Source organism: Poromitra crassiceps (assembly GCF_964638095.1).
Source record: "Poromitra crassiceps genome assembly, chromosome: 8".
In the NCBI taxonomy this organism is placed as follows: domain Eukaryota; kingdom Metazoa; phylum Chordata; class Actinopteri; order Beryciformes; family Melamphaidae; genus Poromitra; species Poromitra crassiceps.
Genome location: NC_139629.1, coordinates 29348572 through 29365363, shown reverse-complemented (window position 1 = coordinate 29365363; position 16792 = coordinate 29348572). Strand labels below are relative to the sequence as shown.

Here is a 16792-nt window from a genome sequence, read left to right as displayed (position 1 = left end):
CCCTGAGACACGCTACTACCCTGAGACACGCTACTACCCTGAGACACGCTACTACCCTGAGACACGCTACTACCCTGAGACACGCTACTACCCTGAGACACGCTACTACCCTGAGACACGCTACTACCCTGAGACACGCTACTACCCTGAGACACCCTACTACCCTGAGACACCCTACTACCCTGAGACACCCTACTACCCTGAGACACCCTACTACCCTGAGACACCCTACTACCCTGAGACACCCTACTACCCTGAGACACGCTACTACCCTGAGACACGCTACTACCCTGAGACACGCTACTACCCTGAGACACGCTACTACCCTGTGAGACACGCTACTACCGTGAGACACGCTACTACCCTGAGACACGCTACTACCCTGAGACACGCTACTACCCTGAGACACGCTACTACCCTGAGACACGCTACTACCCTGAGACACGCTACTACCCTGAGACACGCTACTACCCTGACACGCTACTACCCTGAGACACGCTACTACCCTGAGACACGCTACTCCCCTGAGAGACACGCTACTTCCCTGACACGCTACTACCCTGAGACACGCTACTACCCTGTGAGACACGCTACTACCCTGAGACACCCTACTACCCTGAGACACGCTACTACCCTGTGAGACACGCTACTACCCTGAGACACGCTACTACCCTGTGAGACACGCTACTACCCTGAGACACGCTACTACCGAGAGACACGCTACTACCCTGAGACACGCTACTACCCTGAGACACGCTACTACCCTGAGACACGCTACTACCCTGAGACACGCTACTACCCTGTGACACACGCTACTACCCTGACACACGCTACTACCCTGTGAGACACGCTACTACCCTGAGACACGCTACTACCCTGAGACACGCTACTACCCTGTGACACACGCTACTACCCTGACACACGCTACTACCCTGAGACACTATACTACCCTGAGACATGCTACTACCATGAGACACGCTACTACCCTGAGACACGCTACTACCCTGAGACACGCTACTACCCTGAGACACGCTACAACCCTGAGACACGCTACTACCCTGTGACACGCTACTACCCTGTGACACGCTACTACCCTGTGACACGCTACTACCGTGAGACACGCTACTACCCTGAGACACGCTACTACCCTGAGACACGCTACTACCCTGAGACACGCTACTACCCTGAGACACGCTACTACCCTGAGACACGCTACTACCCTGAGACACGCTACTACCATCAGACACGCTACTACTGTCTGTGACACACGCTACTACCGTGAGACACGCTACTACTGTCTGACACACGCTACTACCCTGAGACATGCTACTACCGTGAGACACACTACCACTGTCTGACACACGCTACTACCCTGAGACATGCTACTACCGTGAGACACGCTACCACTGTCTGTGACACACGCTACTACCCTGAGACATGCTACTACCGTGAGACACACTACCACTGTCTGTGACACACGCTACTACCCTGAGACATGCTACTACCGTGAGACACGCTACTACCGTGAGACACGCTACTACCCTGAGACACGCTACTACCCTGAGACACGCTACTACCGTGAGACACGCTACTACCCTGTGAGACACGCTACTACCCTGAGACACGCTACTACCCTGAGACACTATACTACCATGGAATGACGGTGGCAGCAGCAGCAATGCTTTACCTCCCTTCCCAAATTCATTGGTTTCTGGCTGCATTCATAATCCTCTGGAAACAACACCACCTGTTTGTTTCTATGCACCATCTTCTGGAAACAACACCACCTGTTTGTTTCTATGCGGCTCCTCTGGAAGCAGCTCAGCCGCTCTCTGGCTCAGCTGACAGGAGTCTCGAGACAGACACACGCATGCGTTTCAAGGACACAGAAACGTTATCACCGCACGGTTCAATCGTGCATTTAGGACACGTTGTCACAACAAAACAACACGTGGGACCGCTGAGTGACTGCGTTAACGTTAACAGCCTTGCTCTGTCTGAGACTGAAGCTGAATAATTCGGAATAATTTCCTCCTCCGCACAGTCCGCAGTTACCAGTGTCAAGATACTGCGAGTTAGAAAACAACAGACAGGAAGTTAGGTATAGCTGTGCCAAGGTCTGCCAGGAAGTATATTCTTACATTATATATACACATTATATTACACAATTTTTTTGCAATGATCCCTCAAATATCAAACACTTGACAAAGATATGAGTTGACATTAATTGAAATATGTAATGTAGGCAGGATATTTTACAGCTTATTAATAAACTTTATTGTCCAAAATGACATCAATGCAATGAAACCGTAAACTTAACTTCTTGTGTTAACAAAAACACAAGAAATAGAACAAATAGTTAAGAAAAAATATCAAATATACACAACATGCTGTCTATAACTTAAAAAAAAAAAAAAAAAAAAATCTGCAATATCGGCCGATATGATATATCGGTGATCGGCCAACAGGGTATATGCAGCAATCCTGAAGTTAAATTCAAGACTTTTTCAAGACCCTTCCAATAAATTTCAAGACCCCATCGCCACTTTGAGCTGTAACCGATTACATCAACGTCACACCTTCAACTAACACAATTACTATACATTTTGAGTTTGAGATTGCAAAACTAGTTTGCCATAACTTCTATGCACTGTATCAATACAACAGAATTCAGATAGGCTGGGAAGGAATAAAGCTCAAGAGAATAAACTGCGTGACTAACCCAAAGGCCAGGTTTATTTAAACTTTTAAAAAAAAGTATATTTATAATAGGGCTGTCAGCGTTAACGCGTTAATCGCACGTTAACTATCGTTCCTGGAAATCAGGAAGCAGTAACGTTGATAGCAAGCAGAAAGAAAGCTCTGTGAGCAGAGAAGGAGGAATAAAATGGGTATATTGGCAAGTTCAGCTTCAAATTGAGAAAGCATTTTGGGTGAGAGAGAGGGAGCGCGTCTGTCTCGTCTCACCGTGGCAGAGAGAGTGAGAGACAGACAGACGGAGAACGGGAGGGGGGGGGGACGAGGGAGAGAGAGAGGCAGAGAAAGCGAGCGAGATGGACAGACAGGCAGTGAGAGAGGGACCGACGGAGAACGGGAACGCGAGAGAGAGAGATACCCAGAGAGAAAGAGAGAGGGGGGAGAGAGCATGCACGCAGCTTCTCCTGTCTGTGGCTGAAGAGATGTAGAGGATCGCACCAATTAACTTCACACAGTGCAGCCTGAGAGATGTGTATTCCCAGTAACTAGTAGCAATAATAACAATATTACCAATGGCCAAATACTTACCCATACGAATGATAGCTACCCATATTAATACAACAGTGCATATTTGCACAAAGCTCTCAGGTTTAAAGTAGCCTACCTCGGTTTAAGGTAGATTTAGAACAGATTTAAAAAATGCGATTAATTTGCGATTAATCGTGAGTTAACTATGGAAATCATGCGATTAATCGCGATTAAATATTTTAATCGATTGACAGCCCTAATTTATAACAATAACATGCTCACTCGCTCACTCACACACACATGCACACAACAGTGTTTCCCTGAGGATTTGGAGAGATCATGGTGGATAGACCCTGGACCCTCTTGAAAGAAAATGTTGTACATTTTAAAGTAAGATGCATCAATCTGGTGCACTCTGAGAGCAAAATGAAGAGGCTGAATTGAAATTAATATATGTGGCAGTCAAACTATTGTGGCGTGAGAAACACTGATCAACTGTCACTGATGCAATGCTACAATTCCTCAGAAAGAGACCTGTGGCGTCATAGTTTCAATGTTGATGGACACACACAGCCTCTGGCTGTGTGCTGGTGAGCGCCCCCCCCCCCCCCCACACACACACACACAGCCTCTGGCCGTGTGCTGGTGAGCGCCCCCCCCCCCCACACACACACACACACAGCCTCTGGCCGTGTGCTGGTGAGCGCCCCCCCCCCCCCCCCCACACACACACACACAGCCTCTGGCCGTGTGCTGGTGAGCGCCCCCCCCCCCCCCCCCCCCCTCCCTCCTCACAGCTACACTGATTGCTCGTGTAGCCGGGGGGAGGGGCCGCGTAAATGCACTCTGTCAAGCGACCCGGGCACTTTCTCTCAAGCTGATAAATGGATTCACGTAAACTTTTTTCAAAATCTTTGGACATTATATGCTATTCACATCGAAATATAACACATTTAAACACATTTAAAGGGCCTTGAATTTGAAATTTACTTAAGACTTTTCTGAAAAAAGTATTGAAATTCAATACTTTTCTGAAAAAAGTATTGAAATTCAATACTTTTCTGAAAAAAGTATTGAAATTCAATACTTTTCAAGGGTCTTGATTTTCCCTAAATTGAATTCCCAACTTTCAAGACTTTTCAAGACCCCGTGGATACTCTGGCCAATATCGGCAAACCGATATATCGGTCGGGCTCTAATATATATATTTAGAACACGGCTCTCTTGAATACTCGATTCTGATTGGTCAATCAACAATATTCACCGGTCATTATTTCTCAACCGACCGCTGCTCTGCCACACCTGGATTAATCAGTTGATAAGAGCCTTTTGTCAGCAAGACACTACTAATTAGGCCAACCAGTTGCAGCTGTGGTGTCTTGTGTGCCAATTACGAATGAAACCGCTATTTCTGACAAAATATTTTTGTCAGATTATTGAATGATTTAGTTGTAAATACTAATGATTTAGTTGTACCGTAAATTCCGGACTATAAGCCGCGGCTTTTTCCCCGTTTTTTGGCCCTGCGGCTTATATAACGGTGCGGCTTATCTATGGATTTTTTCAGAAAAAAACAAAAAAAAACAAATAAAATCTCTCTTTTTTAGCACTCTTTCTAACTATAAATCCACTTCTGTTTTAATTTCCTCTCTTGCCCTCTTTTCACCACACCGCGGACACTGTGTGCACTGTAAAAATAAACAAAGGTGGTGTTGTGTTATGTTGTTTTGTTTTGTTGAAATGTTACGGTAATACGGTAAATGGGAGCTTCCTCAAACAGCCATCTCTTTCCCGACAATCCCCTCTGTGCGTGAACCCTTACATATGGTAATTACGGTAAGCAAACGGCCACTCGGTGACCTCCAAAATCGATGGATTTTACAGGTTACACAGCTTCATCAGCACATTTTATGTGCATTGCTTTGCTGCTTGTTTTTTCGATTATTTTTTTGTAAAGCACCTTGAATTGCCTTTGTGTATGAAAGGTGCTATATAAATAAAAATTGGCGGAAATCAACCGGTTACTCCTACCGGTTCAAAGTTCATCAGCAGCCCGGAATCACAAGACGAGCAGTAGAAGCAACTCTCTCTCACTTACCATGGGGAAGGTACGCAGAAATTCACACGACGCAGCTTTCAAGTTGAAAGCAGTCAATCTCGCATTAAAAGAGGGAAATAGAGCAGCAGCGCGTAACCTGGGCATCGACGAGTCAATGGTGAGGCGTTGGAAGGTGCAGCAGGAGGAACTGTCTCAGTGCAAGAAGACCAAAAAGTCCTTCAGAGGTCATAAAAGCAGATGGCCCGAACTTGAAGATTCCCTTGAAGATTGGGTGTTGACCCAGAGAGTAGACGGCCGGAGGCGTTTCCATGGTGCAGATCCGACTGAAGGCCAAAACAGTCGCCACCGAAATGAAAATTGAACATTTCATAGGTGGCCCATCTTGGTGCTTCCGATTCATGAGACGAAAGGGACTGTCCGTCCGGGCGAGAACTACTGAACAACTCCCTCCCGACTACCAGGAGAAAATCACAAACTTCGGCGAACTCACACAAAGGAAGATCACGGAATATTATAGGAGTGTGAAAACATCCACAATCACCAACGGGTTCCAAAAGGCTGGACTGCTGCGGGATGAAGAGGATGACGCCGCCACAGCTGGCGCTGAGGGCCGTCAGAGGCTTCAGAGGCTGTTCGATGCCGACAGTGACGAAGAGGAGTTCGTTGGTTTTGAGTGACAATGAAGGAGAGAGGAGAGTGGTTGACGAAGCCACCCTGAACCTGTTCGTTTCCGACACTGAAGATGAGGACTTTGGTGGTTTCAGTACGCAGGAAGAAGAGGAAGACGAGGATTAGTGACTTGACTTCTCTGGTTACAGCCATTTGCTGCACCTTCACCTAAAAGATGAAGACAAGGATTAATGACTTTTCTGGTAGGCTCACTACTGTTGACTGATTGTTTTATTATTGTTTTACAGTTATTTTGTTTACAGCCGTGACTGCGCCTTATCCTGTGTGATATAGCCTATTGTTGTGTGATTTTGTCTGGGGATTAGTGACCTGACTTTTGTTTTGTTTTGTTGAAATGTTAATAAATGGGAGCTTCCCCAAACAGCCATCTCTTTCCCGACAATCCCCTCTGTGCACGAACACTTACATATGGTAATTAAACATCAAAACACCCGCGGCTTATAGTCCGGTGCGGCTTATATATGTAAAAAACAGTCAATTTTGCTGCTGCGGCTTATATACCGGTGCGCCTTATGGTCAGGATATTTACGGTAAATACATTATCTAAGCGGGATAATGTATATTGAGTCGGTGATTACTGGGAAATAATGACCTTCAGGTGAACGATTAAGCCCTCCGCTGCGCGTCGGGCTCAATCCACCTGTCGGTCATTATTTCCCCCGTAATCACCGCCTCAATATACATTATCCCTTACATATATATTAGGGTTGGCACGATGGACGATGGCATCGACCATCGTGATTGGCCGACCCCCCATCGACCTCTGAGCCTTCTACATCGGATCATCGTGATTAATTATCTGTTCAAATTAAATTTGTGCCGTTTTAATAATAAAACATACCTAGTCCACTTACCGTGACGCGTGGGGGACGCGCCGGCAGCATTAAACGAGCGCCCCCAGTTCAGACTCAGAGAAGCCTCCCCTCCTCCTCTTTAGTGCTTCTCTGCACTGGGAGCGCTTGTTTAATGTCGTCGGGGCGTCCCCCGCGCATGAGAAGTCAGTTATTTTGTTGTGAAAACTTTTAAGAGAAAGAAGAAACTTCACGTTCTTTCCTGTTTTCAACCCACAGTGAGTACAAGTCTTCAACTGTGAATTTAACTCGCCTGTTTCAAAAGTGAAAGTGAAAGTGAAACACTAGCAATATTGAACTGCGCAGGCTAACGTTAACATTACAGTCAGATCCTGACCAACAACGTGTGTGTGTTGAATTTAACTAGCTGGCAGAAAAGTGACAGAATTACTGGCGGATATAAAACGTTAGATTCACGTGGGCTTTTTAACCTAATAAGAGAGGGTTGAGGAGACTGGAGAGAGTTGAGAGAGAAATAGAGCAGCAGCAGCAGCAGCAGCTAGGCTACTGCTAGCTGTTACAGCAGTACTGCTTGAGCCAGAGCCAGGCGAATCTAACGTTATATCAGCCAGTAATTCAGTCGGTTTTCTGCCAGCTAGTTAAATTCAACACACACACGTTGTTGGTGAGTAACGTTAACGTTAGTTTTTATAGTGACAGCGATGCCCACTTCAGTCGCGTGGCTCTGTGCTGTAGCACAGAGCAGTATTCAAGCCCGCTGGTATCATGTAGAGCTCAGGCTCAGCTGTCCTGTTAAAACGTGAACGCATTACAGCAACGCAGCGACTTAATAAATAATTAATTATTCCCCCAACCCCCACCCCAATGAGGATGGCATCGTGCAAAACGATGTTTCACTGTAAAATAATCACGATGGATAAATTCCTGACATCGCACAACCCTAATGTGCAGTGAAGTGAGTGAACGTCACTGTTTCTGGCTTGTTTTTAGTGCTTTACTGTTATTGCTTGTTGTTTCTCTTCTTTTCCTGCACCTATATGACCTGTTATTTTGCACTATGTTGTAAGGGTTAGGGTTAGGGTTAGGGTTAGAGTCTACAGCATAAGGATTTCACACGTGATACTTGTACTACGGAGTGACAATAAAAATCTTGAATCTTGAATCTAGCTCAATAGTACATCCGTTTCCCAGCTCTCTGCCTGTTTTGACAAAGTGCACGATGTGACGTTTTCAAAGGGTTTGTGAGTGAAGTTGTGTGTTGGGACGGGAGGCCCCTCGTCATGACCTGGTTAGCCTCAGGTCATGATGGAGCACTGCCAAGCTGAGCTAAGCTATGACTGGAATGATGCACGGTGGTATGTCACATTCTACTGAGAAACATGTGCCGGGAGGCAAAGCCACTCATGTCACAGAGCAGTCTCACTGGGACCACAACATCACAGAGCAGTCTCACTGGGACCACAACATGTCACAGAGCAGTCTCACTGGGACCACAACATGTCACAGAGCAGTCTCACTGGGACCACAACATGTCACAGAGCAGTCTCACTGGGACCACAGCATGTCACAGAGCAGTCTCACTGGGACCACAACATGTCACAGAGCAGTCTCACTGGGACCACAACATCACAGAGCAGTCTCACTGGGACCACAACATGTCACAGAGCAGTCTCACTGGGACCACAACATGTCACAGAGCAGTCTCACTGGGACCACAACATGTCACAGAGCAGTCTCACTGGGACCACAACATCACAGAACAGTCTCACTGGACCACAACATCACAGAGCAGTCTCACTGGGACTGCAACATCACAACATGTCACAGAGCAGTCTCACTGGGACCACAACATCACAGAGCAGTCTCACTGGGACCACAACATGTCACAGAGCAGTCTCACTGGGACCACAACATGTCACAGAGCAGTCTCACTGGGACCACAACATCACATCATGTCACAGAGCAGTCTCACTGGGACCACAACATCACAGAGCAGTCTCACTGGGACCACAACATGTCACAGAGCAGTCTCACTGGGACCACAACATGTCACAGAGAAGTCTCACTGGGACCACAACATGTCACAGAGCAGTCTCACTGGGACCACAACATCACATCATGTCACAGAGCAGTCTCACTGGGACCACAACATGTCACAGAGCAGTCTCACTGGGACCACAACATCACATCATGTCACAGAGCAGTCTCACTGGGACCACAACATGTCACAGAGCAGTCTCACTGGGACCACAACATCACATCATGTCACAGAGCAGTCTCACTGGGACCACAACATCACAGAGCAGTCTCACTGGGACCACAACATGTCACAGAGCAGTCTCACTGGGACCACAACATCACATCATGTCACAGAGCAGTCTCACTGGGACCACAACATCACAGAGCAGTCTCACTGGGACCACAACATGTCACAGAGCAGTCTCACTGGGACCACAACATGTCACAGAGCAGTCTCACTGGGACCACAACATGTCACAGAGCAGTCTCACTGGGACCACAACATCACATCATGTCACAGAGCAGTCTCACTGGGACCACAACATGTCACAGAGCAGTCTCACTGGGACCACAACATCACATCATGTCACAGAGCAGTCTCACTGGGACCACAACATGTCACAGAGCAGTCTCACTGGGACCACAACATCACATCATGTCACAGAGCAGTCTCACTGGGACCACAACATCACAGAGCAGTCTCACTGGGACCACAACATGTCACAGAGCAGTCTCACTGGGACCACAACATGTCACAGAGCAGTCTCACTGGGACCACAACATGTCACAGAGCAGTCTCACTGGGACCACAACATGTCACAGAGCAGTCTCACTGGGACCACAACATCACATCATGTCACAGAGCAGTCTCACTGGGACCACAACATCACAGAGCAGTCTCACTGGGACCACAACATGTCACAGAGCAGTCTCACTGGGACCACAACATCACATCATGTCACAGAGCAGTCTCACTGGGACCACAACATGTCACAGAGCAGTCTCACGGGGACCACAACATCACATGTCACAGAGCAGTCTCACTGGGACCACAACATGTCACAGAGCAGTCTCACTGGGACCACAACATCACATCATGTCACAGAGCAGTCTCACTGGGACCACAACATGTCACAGAGCAGTCTCACGGGGACCACAACATCACATGTCACAGAGCAGTCTCACTGGGACCACAACATCACAGAGCAGTCTCACTGGGACCACAACATGTCACAGAGCAGTCTCACTGGGACCACAACATGTCACAGAGCAGTCTCACTGGGACCGCAACATCACATCATGTCACAGAGCAGTCTCACTGGGACCACAACATGTCACAGAGCAGTCTCACTGGGACCACAACATCACATAATGTCACAGAGCAGTCTCACTGGGACCACAACATGTCACAGAGCAGTCTCACTGGGACCACAACATGTCACAGAGCAGTCTCACTGGGACCACAACATCACAGAGCAGTCTCACTGGGACCACAACATGTCACAGAGCAGTCTCACTGGGACCACAACATCACATCATGTCACAGAGCCGTCTCACTGGGACCACAACATCACAGAGCAGTCTCACTGGGAGCACAACATGTCACAGAGCAGTCTCACTGGGACCACAACATGTCACAGAGCAGTCTCACTGGGACCACAACATGTCACAGAGCAGTCTCACTGGGACCACAACATGTCACAGAGCAGTCTCACTGGGACCACAACATCACATCATGTCACAGAGCAGTCTCACTGGGACCACAACATCACAGAGCAGTCTCACTGGGACCACAACATGTCACAGAGCAGTCTCACTGGGACCACAACATGTCACAGAGCAGTCTCACTGGGACCACAACATGTCACAGAGCAGTCTCACTGGGACCACAACATCACATCATGTCACAGAGCAGTCTCACTGGGACCACAACATGTCACAGAGCAGTCTCACTGGGACCACAACATGTCACAGAGCAGTCTCACTGGGACCGCAACATCACATCATGTCACAGAGCAGTCTCACTGGGACCACAACATGTCACAGAGCAGTCTCACTGGGACCACAACATCACATCATGTCACAGAGCAGTCTCACTGGGACCACAACATCACATCATGTCACAGAGCAGTCTCACTGGGACCACAACATGTCACAGAGCAGTCTCACTGGGACCACAACATCACATGTCACAGAGCAGTCTCACTGGGACCACAACATCACATGTCACAGAGCAGTCTCACTGGGACCACAACATCACAGAGCAGTCTCACTGGGACCACAACATGTCACAGAGCAGTCTCACTGGGACCACAACATGTCACAGAGCAGTCTCACTGGGACCACAACATCACATCATGTCACAGAGCAGTCTCACTGGGACCACAACATCACATCATGTCACAGAGCAGTCTCACTGGGACTAGGGCTGGGCGATATGACAATATATTTCGTCTGGATGATAGAAAATGTATTTCGTCTGATATGATGCTCTATCGTTTATATCGCTGTGTTGCAAATCACACTCTTTACGGCAATATTGTCCGTCACGCTGTGCTTTCTTCATTCTGTTTTCTTTTTTTCTCACGTCCACAGTCCACACACGCACCAGACTGTGTCAACAAGCCCCTTGCGTCCCTTTATAACTTAAGTGGCACAAATCAGCCGTGTGTAGGCTAAAGAGCAGGGAGATGTTACCTCCATTCCATCCGCCTAGTCTACCCAGGCATTTGTGCTGTGTTAAGTCCGCGTTTGATCCATATTTGCGTGTGTCCTCCTAACGTTAAACCTGGCAAAACATCTCCTCCCATCCTCTCATCATCCCAAGGAAATCCCTTGAGGGCCGACAACAAAACGTCTATCGTTAGCTTTAGCTTTCCCTGGGTGAGTTGTGTTGGTTAACGTTCTTCTTCTTCTACCGTTTTATTCTTCTTCTACTGAAGAACATGTAGGTATTTTGACGTTGACTAAAGAAATACTGCCGCCTAGTGGCCGCTTTTAGATATGATTCCAAATTAGTGCTTAAATCACATCAATAGCAAATGCTAGTGTCCTCTTTGAAAATCGAACTGATGGTGTGGTTCAGTTTGTGTTTCATTCTACTGCCCTGCAACTAATGATTATTATTTGTGTTGTAAAGAATAGCCATGCTTATCTGTATTGTGAATGCATGTATCCTTTGTGAGGTTTGACAACATTTTAACTGGTTCAATAGAGAGGTCCAGGGATGACGTATTTTTGTAGGCTGAATGCGGAAGTCCCGAACTTCCTGGTTCTTCACTGTTTCTGTCTATGGGATTTTTGAATGGGTTTTTGGCGTGATGCTTCAAATAAGGTCTCTGGGCAACGCAAGATTAATCAAACGCGAACCAAGGTTCAGCGGGATAATCTTCACACATGAGGACCATTTTCATGAGTTTTGTAGCGTAAATGCGAGCCCTAGAAGTAAAATGCTCGAGCTAAGCTAATCCAGAACTACACACTGTCGCATAGGCTTCACGTCACGTCAGCAGTCAACCTGGACTGTTGTTGATGTGTGCACTGATTACCTCGGGCTGAACGGGGCTGAACCAGGTGAGGGAAAGAGAATTTCCGTGTTCGTCGTTTGAAGTGGTGACGTTATTGACGTATATATCCCCATCGACTCAAAAGTGTAGTCTCATTTAGCCGTTTGCTAGCTAGCCGCCCGTTTAGCGGCATGTAAAAGCTTCAAAACTCATAAAAGTGGTATTCATGTGTGAAGATGATGTTACTAAACACTGGTTCGCGTTTGATTAAGCCAGCGTTGCCCAGAGAGATTATTAGAAGCATCACGCCAAAAACCCATTCAAAACTCCCATAGGCGAAAACTGTGAAGAACCAGGGCTGTTAGCATCGATGATTTCCGGACTCGTTACTGGACCTCTCTATGGCTACATAAATAAATGGCCATGTGGTCATCTTATATAAACTATAAATAGAATTTACAGAAAATATGCTATATTGTGATCAAAGTTTTCAAAGGGTTTGTGAGTGAAGTTGTGTGTTGGGACGGGAGGCCCCTCGGGGGCTGCTGGTAATGATTGAGCGCTGCCAAGCTGAGCTAAGCTATGACTGGAATGCACGGTGGTATGTCACATTCTACTGAGAAACATGTGCCGGGAGGCAAAACCACTCATGTCACAGAGCAGTCTCACTGGGACCACAACATCACAGAGCAGTCTCACTGGGACCACAACATCACAGAGCAGTCTCACTGGGACCACAACATGTCACAGAGCAGTCTCACTGGGACCACAGCATGTCACAGAGCAGTCTCACTGGGACCACAACATGTCACAGAGCAGTCTCACTGGGACCACAACATGTCACAGAGCAGTCTCACTGGGACCACAGCATGTCACAGAGCAGTCTCACTGGGACCACAACATGTCACAGAGCAGTCTCACTGGGACCGCAACATCCCAACATGTCACAGAGCAGTCTCACTGGGACCACAACATGTCACAGAGCAGTCTCACTGGGACCGCAACATCCCAACATGTCACAGAGCAGTCTCACTGGGACCACAACATGTCACAGAGCAGTCTCACTGGGACCACAACATGTCACAGAGCAGTCTCACTGGGACCACAACATCACATTATATGACAATAGGCTTAACAAGACAAGGGACAAATTGCCAAACAAAGAGAAGAGAGAATCTGGGAGCTGCTAAACTACAGCCGCTCTGCCAGCGACGTGGACCTTGTTACTAGGGGGCGGGGCTACGGTGGAAATGTTCTGCGCTCGCGGGCGCTCATAGCAGATAATTGTTTCTAAACATGCAGGCCGACCAGGTGGCTTCTAGGAATGTTCAGGAATTCAATGCATGTTTATACTCCGTGCGGGTTACTTTCTTCTAGCGGAAGTAACCGTTATTTTGGAAAACTCCCCTTTGTCCGCCCAGCCGCGCCCACGTCATTATTAGATTTGGGGTGAGCAGGTCCAGGTGAAAACTCGCAGCACGGGAGCCTTGCAGAGGAGCGTGTCTCCTTGCAGAGGAGCGTGTCTGTCTGCTGATTTGAGGAGGCTTCAGGTATAATTCAAGCTTGACACGTGCATTGATTCTCCTTCACTGATACAAGGTTCAACTGTTTTCTGGTGTATCCATTCAAAATGCAATGCGCTCTTAAAAGTCGAGCTGAACCCAAAAATGACTTATTTTCTTTTAGTTCAAATACCTGGGTACTATGCAGTGCACCTATTTAATAATGTATGCAAAACAAATCTAATTTCTTTAGTTTTTCACACTTTTTCACATCAAAAGTTCGTTTGCCGACGTCACCTAGCTAGTACTATCAAATTTCTACCCCATTTCAACCAATCATTTCACGACATGCAGCTGTCAATCAAGTCTTCATTTCAGGATCATTTTCTCTTCCAAATGAAGGGGAAAATGGCGCCTAGTGCCTGTCATCTGGCAGAGTTTCTAGCCCATAAACTAACTACTAAATTGAGCAATTATGCAAACTAAATCAAACGGTAATGTCTAAGAATGCAAAGAAATGTAACTGGCTCGTTAAAACACGCATTCCAGGAATATTATTTACATTTATAACGATAATGGCGCGCGCCTCCGAGCCTGACAGCCTTCCTGGCTGTCAGGGGTCGTCTCTCGGAGATTCCAGGCGGGCGGGCAGCACCTATGGATCGGATTGTCCGCTCGCCCTGCACGAAGCCGGTGGGTGCCTGGTACTCTGCGGATCCCACTCGCGTAGCACGACAACAGGCTGAATCCCACCCGATTCGGGGGTGGAACACGCCAGGATTGGCCAATGCCAAAGCCAGTCCTCAGAATTGTCAAATCAAATCATCAACACGTATATTGTCCACCTCTCAATTTGTTTTCAGCAAGGGAGCTGGAAGGTGGGTGCTGCAGCACCCCCTGGTGGCAAGAGATTTTTGAAATTGTTGGATTTGGCTGTCTTGTGTTTATACCACCAACAAAATGCATTAAAAACAGTTTGTGCTTCCCAGCTCTAATCTTATTTCTAGGGCTGTGGCGATTCACTTATCTCCCGATTCGATACTATCACGATTCTTGGGTGCCGATTCGATTTATATTGCGATTCTTAAGTATTGCGATTCTACGATTATTGCGATTCGATATTACGATTTATTGCGATTTTTGTTTATTTTTTTCTTTTATTTTTTCAGTTTGTTTGCTTTTTACACTAGATTAGAACATGGGAAAAGTTTAATCATACACTAGAGACTGTATATTATATATCATGAGTAGGGCTGGGCGATACAGTTAAAAACAGGGGCGGACTGGGGTCATAATTCAGGCCGGGCATTAGATTCCAAGCAGGCCAGGCCGATATGGGCCGATGCGCGTGAAATTTGGGCCGTTTGAAGCCCAATTTGGGCCGTTTGAAGCCAGATTTGGGCCGTTTGAAGCCAGATTTGGGCCGTTTGAAGTCCAATTTTACAATGAGATGCACCCACTTTAACCCTGAAGTGTAATTATTACTTCAGACTAACTAATAAAGTAATAAAACCGCTAGTAAACCAGTAGGCGGCGCCTGGCCTGCTGTTCAGTGAGTGGCCTGACTGCAAGCACCACAAAAAAAAAAAAAAAAAAAAATTGTGTGGCGATTATCGATTCTGGAATCAAAGATCGATTCAAAAAATCGTGACATTAAAAAATCGCGATACTTAGGCGAATCGATTTTTTCCCCCACCCCTACTTATTTCATATGCTCTCTCTTCAAAAGTGTTTGATTTTCATCATAATCTGGTTTTCCATAATAATAATAATAATAAGTTCAGTGTTTATGCCTGTGTTGCTGTCTGTTGTAGTGTAAAACGACTAAAGGGAGAGCAGGTGCTTACATGAAAGTGAGTGAGAAAAGGAGAAGATACTGAATAACGACATCACAACAGTATAATCCTAATGTTAATTTAAAATTAAATATTCTTCTAAATATGGATGAAAGTCCAAAAAAAGTCACATTTTTGTCGCCGCTGCCCTTGCAGGCAGCACCGAGAGTCCCTTCCTTACAGCACCCCCTACCTAAAAGCACTTCCAGCGCCACTTGTTTTCAGTGTCCCACGCTCACGCTGGTGCATGCCGTTCCGGTTCACTTCGACTTTAAGAGCATTTTCTTAGAGTTGAATCACTACGGACCAACTCGTAATACTAGGAAGCTTTGTGGATACGGCCCCTGGTCCTCAGGATGCAGAGACCTGCTGGCTTCTATGAATCTAACACAGCCTCATGTACAGCTGGCCACCAGATGAAGTCTATTACCTGCTAGGCTGGCAAACCTAGCAGGTAATTGCTAGCTTTGCCAGCCTAGCTTTGCCAGCCTAGCTAACTCCCTCAACTGCTCTCTTCCCCCATAGCCTACAGTGGTTCTCAACATGGGGTTCGGGGAAACACCATGGCTCATTGAGGGAGTCCCTCAGATTAAAGTTCAGCATTAACAGTATGTCATTGACAAGAAGTTAAAACAATTGGGATAAGTAGAAGAATGTCTGTTTTGGTCCATCTTCCTACAACACATAAGTCATGGAATTCTGGACACATATTCAGATTTGGGTCCGAGACACATATGTCAAAAAATGGGGGGTCCGTGAGCCCCAATGTGGACTAAATTAGGGGGTTCTCCTTGATATGAAAACGAGTCACTGGCCTACACAATTATGAGCGGTAGCAAGCAAGTCAAAAATTTAATAATATATATATATATATATATATATATATATAAAAATATATACTAACTAAACATTTACTAAAAATAAAAATTTACTAAAAATATGATACAGGTAATAAATATAAATGTTATATATATATATATATAATTAATATATATTACCTGTATCATATTTTTAGTAAATTTTTAGGTAATAAATATATATATATATATATATACATATATAAAATCAATATATATTACCTGTATCATTATATTTTTAATAAATGCTGCTTGGCCTATCATATGGCGGATTGTAGAGAAAATGG

At 46.2% G+C, this 16792-nt stretch overlaps 1 protein-coding gene across 1 annotated transcript in view; it reads right to left on the bottom strand.

The window, feature by feature from the left end:
- The window catches only part of lmnb1 (lamin B1), a 48945-nt gene that overhangs the window by 31382 nt on the left and 771 nt on the right, over positions 1–16792 (bottom strand). The gene's annotated exons all lie outside the window — the stretch shown is intronic.